General features: G+C 40.9%; 1 protein-coding gene and 1 long non-coding RNA gene across 2 annotated transcripts in view; both read right to left on the bottom strand.

Moving 5' to 3' along the window:
* The window catches only part of LOC121855285, a gene marked incomplete in the record, with an annotated part of 205,963 nt that overhangs the window by 50,448 nt on the left and 144,135 nt on the right, over window positions 1-11,380 (bottom strand).
* Window positions 4,730-10,623, bottom strand: LOC121855379. Its single transcript, XR_006086789.1, has 3 exons — window positions 10,550-10,623; window positions 7,114-7,245; window positions 4,730-4,878 (listed from the first exon to the last, which is right to left on the bottom strand). It is a non-coding gene; the product is annotated as an uncharacterized LOC121855379 (long non-coding RNA).

The raw sequence follows: 11,380 nt of genomic DNA, 5'->3' as shown, positions 1-11,380 counted from the left end.
ATCTTGGTGGTGTAGATTAATACAGTACAGTGACCCCTCGTTTAACGAACACCTCGGTTAACGTAATTTCGATTAACGAACTGCCTTCCATAAGGATCTTCAATTCGGTTAACGAAAAAAAATTCGGTTAACGAAGTTCTTACGAACCGACCTCAACATGTTTTCGCTTGCACTGACCGGGCAACCAGCTTTAGTATCAGTCAGCCAATACATTAATCGGTTCTAGGGCTTAAATTCCTTACTATTTTAGTAAATATCAAGAAGTTTATACTATTCAATAATTTTAAAAGTTTAATAGTCAATTTTTTAGTCATTTTAACAATTATTGAATATAATTGAAGGTAAAGTGACTAGTTTAATGCGCGGCATCCAGCCTCTTAACACAGCAAACAGGCGTTAGTCTCTCTCTGTTTTCACTGGAGGTAACATCTTGCTTGAGACTCTCTTCAACTAAACGCTTTTTTCTGTGTTTCCAAGCAAATTATTGGTCATTTTGAAATATATTTTACATATTGACAATACCTGTATATAATGCAGTGAAGTGTTGATTTAAAGAAAATAATCTTGAATTACACCACGAGAGCCAAAATTTTATGGGTGAAATGGCGCCATGGGGTGACTTCTCTTCCACCCCAATGCCTTCTCTTCCTCCTTCTCCTCCACCCCCATTCTAATTCCCATCATCATCATCATCATCGAGGAGCCTTCTACATACACACCTCAAAGTAAGTGAACTTTTCTACCATTTTTGTTGAATTTAGGAAATTTTCGGTGAGCTGGAACCAATTACCCAAAAACCCATTGAAACAATGGTTTCGGTTAACGAACGACCTTGTGGAACGGATTGAGTTCGTTAATGGAGGGGTCACTGTACAGTTAACCCTCACTTTACGCGGTTAATGTAACCCGGAGGGTCCCGCGTAAAGTGAGAAACGCGTAAAGTGAATAACATAACATATGGGATTAATTGAAATGGAGTCCGGGCCGATCCCCAAACTCCACTTTTTGACGACACACAACTATGTTGTAGTAAAAATATTATCTTAACTTTATGATGGTATGCACACACAATTAATAATTAAGAGAAATATCAATAATATTAGGTTTTTTAACACTTACATTAGTAGAAAAAATGGCTGGGCACACGGGGATGGGCGGTTGGTTCCGAGGCAGAGGGCAGATTATTGGCCCTCACCTGTGTCACTTGTATCAATTGTATCACTATCCACCACAGAGGCTTGCAGGGCCTCTTTGTCAAACTCCCCAAAGTCCATATAAGTCCATATCCTCACCATAATTATCACTATCACTGACTTGGGCCGGCTGTGGTGGGTGGCGGGTGAAGAACTGGTAATGTTTTGATGACTGGGCGACCATGTTCGCGCAGCTTACACAACATGGCGGATGGCGGGAGGTTTGGATCCAAAAATGGCGCGGCTCGCCAGCCGCTCTCCGCGTAAAGGGGTACACGCACCGCGGAATGTGAGCATCCTGGGTTCCGGCAGGGCACCGCGTAAACGTGGAAACGCGGAATGCGGGACCGCGTAAAGTGAGGGTTAACTGTATAACCTTTTTTTCTATATTTTCAATTTCTTTCCGTTCTTTTTTTTCGCCCCCCAGGCTCCGTTGTGGGTCGTTTGACCTGTGCCTGGGTGGGCTAATTCCCGTAAAAAAAAAAAAAAAAATATCAAGTAGGTTGTACAGGTTGACAATCCCTTATCCGAAATCCTTGGGACCAGAGGTATTTCGGATTTCGGAATTTTTCGGTTTTCAGAATGGTTAGTTTTTTGTGTGTGTGTGTGTGTGTGTGTGTATTTGCCCACCCGGGCACAAGTCACTGATCCACATTGGGGCCTGGGCATAGGTCTAGGTCATGCTTCTCACTTTTTATCTTTTTTCATTCTTGTATTTCTTTATTATTATTATTATTATTATTATTATTATTATTATTATTATTATTATTTTATTAATACAGTATTATTGTTATTATTATTATTTTAAATTTTATTATTATATTTTATTATTATTATTATTGTTATCATTATTATTTTATTTTGGTGTATTTTTTAATTAAAATTTTTATTTACTATGAATAATTATTATTATAATTATTATTATTATTATAATTATTATTACTATTACATTTTCGCCCTCCAGGCCCCGATGTTGGTCAGTGATCTATGCCTGGGTGGGCTAATCCCTGGTTAAAAAAATAAATAAATGCTCCACAAAAAAACTTTCGGTTTTCAGAGCTTTTTGGTTTTCGCAATTTCGGATAAAGGGTTGTCAACCTGTACTATTCAATAATTTTCCAAGTATTATTAAAGTTTTTAGTAATTTTAACAATTATTTAACATAATTGAAGTACAGGGAACTACAGTAAAACCTCGATTAACCGCCCACATATGGGGGAAGGGGCCGACGGATTTCTATTGAAATATGAATGGCAGATGAATAAAAATGAATAGAGGGGCTTAAATGAGGTAGGTTAGGGAAAGGTACTTTGAAAATGTACCTATCCCTAACCTACCTCATTTAAATCCCTCTATTCATTTTTGTTCATTTGCCATTCATATTTCAATATAATTTACTTTAAAACATTAACCACTTTTGTAATAAATATGAACCAGCACAGAAACTGTGAATAAAAAATGGAAAAGTCAAAGAACATATGGCATCACAGAAATTGTGACCAAGTCCCAGGTTGCTCATCTTACTTTCTGCCTCATTTACACACAATTGCAGGGTCTCAATTGTTTCTCTTACTATTGACAACACAACATACACATACAGTGGGGTATGCTATAACGAACGTAATTGGTTCCAGAACCTCGTTCGTTATAGCATTCGTTCGTTATAGGATTAATCCATTCCAGGCCCCCAAATACAACCACTTAACACTGAAAAAATTCTGTGGAAAATGTAAAAAATACGGTACTTTATCTTACCTTAGTGTTATTCAGCATGCAGGTACCCCTAAACACTGGCACAGCACTATCACTTCCACTGGGAGTCTTGGCTTTAAGGTCCTCAAACAATTGTTTCGCCTTCTCACAAATTATAGCTTCACTAATGTTACCACCTGCCATTTCTTTCTCCTTTATCCACACTAAGAGTAAATTTTCCATCTCTTCAATCACATTACACCTTGCTTTGCTAAGTCTAGAGATTCCCTTAGCCACTTGCACAGTTTATAACTCCTCTTTATTCTTCAAAATCGTACATTTAGTCGATTTAGCCATCCCATACATCACTAAGTTTCGCAATGCTTCTTCCATTCTCACGTTTCTTTATAATTTCTTTCTTAGTTTCAAGGGTTATTAGCTTTCTCACTCGCTTTGGACGATTCATTGTTACAATTGTATACTTGTATAACAAAATAGTTATACAAACAACGCGAATTTCCACATCAAAAGACGAAATTTCAACAATAAAAGTGGTGCACTGGCTACACAATGAGACAAAGATGGCGCCTGACGCTCTTGTTGTGGGTCGCGATACAACAATATTCATGCGCCGGGCGAAATAGTCCCGTATTCATCCGCGTTCGTTGTAGGAGTTGCGTTCGTTATAGCATTCTCAATTTTATAGGTAAAACTGTTCGTTATAGGAATATTCGTAGTAGGATCCGTTCGTTATAGCATACCCCACTGTACAGTCAATTCTGCTATAACGCGATAGTTGTGTTCTTGTAAAACATCGTGTTGTAGAAATTCGCGTAATAGAAATAACAGGGCTTATGGAGAAAATAGGGTTAGGTGCAGATTACTACTAGAAATCGAAAAAAAATTTAGTAGTTAGCCTAACACAAAGGATAGCACAGTCAAAATAAATGTTACATTCATATCTAATAATGAAATCATACAGTAAATAACACTTTACCTTGAAAAAATAGGAATATAACTTGATGGGGGAGAAGGGTGATTTTGAGGTTGATAACATCGAGCTTCTCTTCAAGGGTTATAGCCTTTCTTTTACGATCATCACCGGGAATGCGATCTCCAGAACGCTTCTTGGAGATATTCTTCTTTACCATATTCACAGTTAATACCACAAAATTGGAGAAATAGTAAGAAAAAATCGTGTTACAGCAAACAAGCGTTCGCGTTATACAAATATCGTTCCTCTATTCATAAATCGCGTTAGAGCCAATTCGCGTTGTCAAAACACGCGTTATAGCAGAACTCACTGTAGGTATATTGTTTCTCACTCTTGATTTTTTTTCCATTTTTGCATTTCTTTATGTTTCTTTATGTTTCTTTATTATTATTATTATTATTATTATTATTATTATTATTATTATTATTATTACTATTATTATTATCATTACATTATCGCCCCTCAGGCCCCGATGCGGGTCAGTGACCTGTGCCCGGGTGGGCTAATCCCCGTAAAAAAAAAAAAAATTAGGGGTTCGGGATCAGTGGTTAATCCGAAAGTCGGTTAACCGAGGTTTTACTGCAGATTTTAGCACGCCAAACAGCCACTTGACTGACCCAAAATGGCGTCAGTGTGTGTCCCTCCTCAGTGAACGAAGCATCTTGCTTGAGACTCTCTTGAACATAAACTATTTTTACGTTTTTCCAGTACAATTATTGGTCATTCTGAAGTTTATTTTACGTATTGATTATATATAATGCAGTGCAGTGTTGATGTAAAGAAAATAATCTTGAATTACACCAAGTGAACTAAAATTTTGAGAGAGAGAGAGAGAGACTTCATATTCACCTGCAGCTTGCTGTTTTCCACACTTGTTGCAGGGCAGCATCGGACTCATCTGCATCGTATCACTTGTGTATCTCTGAATCAAGTCCCAAGCATTGACCACATCTTTACACTTCTCACAGTATCCTCCCAGCCAGTTGTGGAGGCAGAGTTCTGAAAGAGAGAGAGAGAGAGAGAGAGAGAGAGAGTGTTAATAATGCTATGTTGAGGCATAATTTTGTTTTATAATTTTGTAAACTAGGTGTTTTGGTTGATTTTTGTCCCATGCAACAGTTATTTTGGTAATTTAAGGAGATTTTCTTGTATATACAGTGAACCCTCGCTTTACGCGGTTTCACGTTTCTACATTTACGCGGTACCCTGCCACCCTGCTAGAACCGGAATTCCCACTTTACGCGGTGCATCTACTCATATACGCGGGTGAAGTATAATTTTTTTATTTAGCTCATAAAATTCATACAAATTATCCGGCCAGAATATAATATACATTGCTGGAATTCTTACAATTTGATGATCATTTTGATTATAAGCATCATAGATTTTGCATTAGACATACAAATTTTAGATCTAATGCAAGTAATTTGTTTACTCAGAGAAAATATGTTATCTTTTGTGCAAAATATATGAAGTGTATATTCAAAATATTCCTGGTCTTGCAAGGAATCCAGCAATGTCAATTATATTATCCTAACTTTAGTCTCAGGTATTATTTATTACTAAAAATGTAAATATACTGTTATAACCCAATCATTTCTCTGGTAGGGAGGGAAGGTGGGGGTGAGGGGTAGGGAGGGAGGGAGGGACCCAGGGAGCAGGTGGGAAGAGGGGGGGAGGTGGGGTATTTTGATTGACAGATAGTATTTCGGTAAGTATATTTTGTTTATTTATTGAAGATATTTGTTTTAGCTCATAAAATTCATACAAATTACCGGGCCAGAATATAATTTACATTGCTGGAATTCTTACAATTTGATGATCATTTTGAACATAAACATCATAGATTTTGCATTAGACATACAAATTTTAGATATAATGTTTACTCTGAGTAAATATGTTATCTTTTGTGCAAAATATATGACATTTATATTCAAAATATTCCTGGTCTTACAAGGAATCCAGCAATGTCAATTACATTATCCTAACTTTAGTTTGAGGTATTATTTATTACTATACCTTAAAATCTAGTGGTTTTCCCCCAAACATTTTTCAGAGAGGGAAGAGCCAGGAGTGTGAGAAGAGGGAGAGGGAGTTGAGTCCATTATTTGAATGGACATTAACTTGGCGACTGTATATCTCTATTTCTCTTAAGTATTAATTGTGTGCATGTACCATCATAAAATTAAGATGTTATTTTTACTAGAACATAGGTATTGTGCCGGAAAAAGTGGAGTTTGGGGGTCAGCCGGTCTCTATTTCATTTAATCCCATATGTTATGTTGTTCACTTTACGCGTTTCTCGCTTTACGCGGGCCTCCGTGGGTTCAATTGACCGCGTAAAGTGAGGGTTCACTGTCCAGGGTATTGATGTATTAATTATGTAAGAATATTCTAAAATGTATTGCATCATTTTTGTTATGAATTAATTCTTATTGTAAGCCAAGATAATTCTCCAGGCGTGTTGCGAACCGAACTCCAGCGTCTGGACGTTGCTAGAATGCTCTAGGCGTCTGACGAGACATGTATAAGCGGCAGTGAGCGGCCTTGAGTCAATAGATCGCTTCCATTCAGAGTGTAAAGACTAAGCCTAGCAGAACAACTGAAGGCAATTGTTGTGCAAGTATTGTGGAATTGTTGCGATTAATATAAAGTGAGAAGACTAAGGAATTGTACACTGGTAGTGTGCTGACTATATACTTGAGCTGAGAATACATTACCCTGTTAACAGTGTTGTGAAGAATTACTGTTTATTAAAGACTACAGTGCACAAGTGTGTTTCAGTGACCTGGTGGAAATCTACCTGCCAGTTGTTTGTCTGTACACTGATACCGATCATCGGACAATTACCGGAGACTGGCGGGACAGCCGGTGGTAATTTGAGAACTCTTGTAAGATATCTACTGCTCTGTACATACGACCGTAGCCGCTGGTAACCAGTGGTGGAAGATTGGTAAGCGGTGAGTGGAAGAGGGTCATAACAATAGATATAATGTATAGTAATGAAGCTTCTAACAAACTACATGGAGAGGGTAGTGTTTTGTATCGAGGGCCTGTTATGTGTGAAGCTTACTGTATACCTCATGAATATGTGGAGAGAGAGAAGTACATTATAAAGAGGTTTTCAATGTACGTACTAATAAAAATAAACACATTAAGAGGTTAGGTTAGGTTAGGTTAGGTCAGGTCAGGTTGCAACTATAACACACACACATTGAAAATAACTGTTACTACCTTGACATGCTGCACAAGGTAACTTGTGAATGAGAATATCATCCACATAAGCTGCCACCTGGTAAAATTGCTCCAGTTTGCCACTGTTTATGAAGTATTCCAGAGTTACGTCTTCACATTGGCCCAGCACACCTGAAAAACATTATGTGAGGTATAACACACAACCATCCCTAAACATATATGATTAATGAGCTTTAAAACACACACACACACACACACGATAGGTCCTGGCAGGGACAGAGGTACTCTCACTACAGAAAGTATCTACAAGGATAGGTCCTGGCAGGGATAGAGGTACACTCACTACAGAAAGTATCTACAAGGATAGGTCCTGGCAGGGATAGAGGTACTCTCACTACAGAAAGTATCTACAAGGATAGGTCCTGGCAGGGATATAGGTACTCTCACTACAGAAAGTATCTACAAGGATAGGTCCCGGCAGGGATAGAGGTACTCTCACTACAGAAAGTATCTACAAGGATAGGTCCTGGCAGGGATAGAGGTACACTCACTACAGAAAGTATCTACAAGGATAGGTCCTGGCAGGGATAGAGGTACTCTCACTACAGAAAGTATCTACAAGGATAGGTCCTGGCAGGGATAGAGGCACACTCACTACAGAAAGTATCTACAAGGATAGGTCCTGGCAAGGATAGAGGAACACTCACTACAGAAAGAAAGTATCTACAAGGATAGGTCCTGGCAGGGATAGAGGTACACTCACTACAGAAAGTATCTACAAGGATAGGTCCTGGCAGGGATAGAGGCACACTCACTACAGAAAGTATCTACAAGGATAGGTCCTGGCAGGGATAGAGGCACACTCACTACAGAAAGTATCTACAAGGATAGGTCCTGGCAGGGATAGAGGTACACTCACTACAGAAAGTATCTACAAGGATAGGTCCAGGGACAGAGGCACGCTCACTACAGAAAGTATCTACAAGGATAGGTCCTGGCAGGGATAGAGGTACACTCACTACAGAAAACATCTACAAGGATAGGTCCTGTAGGGACAGAGGCACACTCACTACAGAAAGTATCTACAAGGATAGGTCCTGGCAGGGATAGAGGTACACTCACTACAGAAAGTATCTACAAGGATAGGTCCTGATAGGGACAGAGGCACACTCACTACAGAAAGTATCTACAAGGATAGGTCATGGCAGGGATAGAGGTAAACTCACTACAGAAAGTATCTACAAGGATAGGTCCTGGTAGGGACAGAGGAACACTCACTACAGAAAGTATCTACAAGGATAGGTCCTGGCAGGGATAGAGGTACACTCACTACAGAAAGTATCTACAAGGATAGGTCCTGGTAGGGACATAGGCACACTCACTACAGAAAGTATCTACAAGGATAGGTCCTGGCAGGGATAGAGGTACACTCACTACAGAAAGTATCTACAAGGATAGGTCCTGGCAGGGATAGAGGTACACTCACTACAGAACGTATCTAAAAGGATAGGTCCTGGCAGGGATAGAGGAACACTCACTGCAGAAAGTATCTACAAGGATAGGTCCTAGCAGGGATAGAGGAATACTCACTACAGAAAGTATCTACAAGGTTAGGTCCTGGCAGGGATAGAGGTACTCTCACTACAGAACGTATCTACAAGAATAGGTCCTTGCAGGGATAGAGGTACACTCACTACAGAACGTATCTACAAGGATAGGTCCTGGCAGGGATAGAGGTACACTCACTACAGACAGTATCTACAAGGATAGGTCCCAGCAGGATAGAGGCACACCACCTACAGAACGTATTCAAGGCGATAGTCCAGGATAGGGAGGTACTCTCACCAAGGAACGATTCACAAGGATAGGTTCTGTAGCAGGGACAGAGGCACACTCACTGCAGAAAGTATCTACAAGGATAGGTCCCTGGCAGGGACAGAGGTACACTTTCACTACAGAAAGTATCTACAAGGATAGGTCCTGGCAGGGACAGAGGCACACTCACTACAGAAAGTATCTACAAGGATAGGTTCTGGCAGGGACAGAGGCACACTCACTACAGAAAGTATCTACAAGGATAGGTCCTGGCAGGGATAGAGGTACACTCACTACAGAAAGTATCTACAAGGATAGGTCCTGTCAGGGATAGAGGTACACTCACTACAGAAAGTATCTACAAGGATAGGTCCTGGCAGGGATAGAGGTACACTCACTACAGAAAGTATCTACAAGGATAGGTCCTGGCAGGGATAGAGGTACACTCACTACAGAAAGTATCTACAAGGATATGTCCTGGTAGGGACAGAGGAACACTCACTACAGAAAGTATCTACAAGGATAGGTCCTGGTATGGACAGAGGAACACTCACAACAGAAAGTATCTACAAGGATAGGCCCTGGCAGGGATAGAGGTACACTCACTACAGAAAGTATCTACAAGAATAGGTCCTGGCAGGGATAGAGGTACACTCACTACAGAAAGTATAAACAAGGATAGGTCCAGGCAGGGATAGAGGTACACTCATTACAGAAAGTATAAACAAGGATAGGTCCAGGCAGGGATAGAGGTACACTCACTACAGAAAGTATCTACAAGGATAGGTCCTGGCAAGGATAGAGGAACACTCACTACAGAAAGTATCTACAAGGATAGGTCCTGGCAGGGATAGAGGTACACTCACTACAGAAAGTATCTACAAGGATAGGTCCTGGCAGGGATAGAGGAACACTCACTACAGAAAGTATCTAGAAGAATAGGTCCTGGCAGGAATAGAGGAACACTCACTACAGAACGTATCTAAAAGGATAGGTCCTGGCAGGGATAGAGGAACACTCACTACAGAAAGTATCTACAAGGATAGGTCCTGGCAGGGATAGAGGAACACTCACTACAGAAAGTATCTACAAGGATAGGTCCTGGCAGGGATAGAGGAACATTCACTACAGAAAGTATCTACAAGGATAGGTCCTGTCAGGGATAGAGGTACACTCACTACAGAAAGTATCTATAAGGATAGGTCCTGGCAGGGATAGAGGAACATTCACTACAGAAAGTATCTACAAGGAGAGTCAGATGATTTTCAAAATGAACACTCGACTACTGTTGTCTCAGTTGGTTGTCAAAATCTTTCCCCTATTGTCATATTGTCTAACAAAACAATTATAGACTTTTTGCAGTGAGTAATCAAGGGTGCCTAATAATGTTGAGGTGACGATTGTTGTCATTTGTAATAATAATACTGTAATGATAATAATAATGATTAATATTAAGACAATTTGATCAAGAGCAGCAGAGAAGATCATAAGATACTTATTACCAGTAAGGTTGTTAAGTAGTTCTATTACTATTATACTTCTGTGATAGAGAAGGGAAGATAGTGAAGAAGAAGAACAGGAAAAATAGGAGAGAAGGGTAGATAGGAGAGAGAGAAGGACAAAGGAAGAGAAGGCAGGACAGTACTGTACAGTGACTTACCTAACTCCTTAGTTGGTGACACACTTGTCAAGGGCCCCAATATTTGGTGGAGCCGCAGACCAAGGGCTTGGATGGTTGGGAGTTGCAGACCAGGGCTTGGGATGGTTGGTGGAGCTGCAGACCCAGGGCTTGGGATGGTTGGTGGAGCTGCAGACCCAGGGCTTGGGATGGTTGGTGGAGCTGCAGACCCAGGGCTTGGGATGGTTGGTGGAGCTGCAGACCCAGGGCTTGGGATGGTTGGTGGAGCTGCAGACCCAGGGCTTGGGATGGTTGGTGAAGCTGCAGACACAGGGCTTGGGATGGTTGTAGGGTTGCAGACCAAGGGCTTGGGATGGTTGGAGCTGCAGACCCAGGGCTTGGGATGGTTGTGGGATTGCAGACCAGGGCTTGGGATGGTTGGTGGGCTCGGAGCCAGGGGCTTGGGATGGTTGTAGGAGTTGCAGACCCAGGGCTTGGGATGGTTGTAGGAGTTGCAGACCAAGGGCTTGGGATGGTTGGTGGAGTTGCAGACCCAGGGCTTGGGATGATGGTTGTGAGCTGCAGACCCAGGGCTTGGGATGGTTGGTGGAGTTGCAGACCCGGGGCTTGAGATGGTTGGTGGGCTGCAGACCCAGGGCTTGGGATGGTTGGTGGAGCTGCAGACCCAGGGCTTGGGATGGTTGGTGGAGTGCCAGACACAGGGCTTGGTATGGTTGGTGGAGCTGCAGACACGGGAACAAGGATATAAAAAAAAATTAAATGTTTTGTCGACATTTGATGGACTGCATTCATCACCATCACCATCATCGACACAGACAAGGGACAATGGATGCCTTTGTTTGGTCTGATGGC

The sequence above is a fragment of the Homarus americanus genome, unplaced genomic scaffold (assembly GCF_018991925.1).
Source record: "Homarus americanus isolate GMGI-L3 unplaced genomic scaffold, GMGI_Hamer_2.0 scaffold51859, whole genome shotgun sequence".
NCBI classification, from domain to species: Eukaryota; Metazoa; Arthropoda; class Malacostraca; order Decapoda; family Nephropidae; genus Homarus; species Homarus americanus.
Note: the sequence above shows the minus strand (reverse complement) of the source record. Positions and strands in the feature narration are given on the sequence as shown.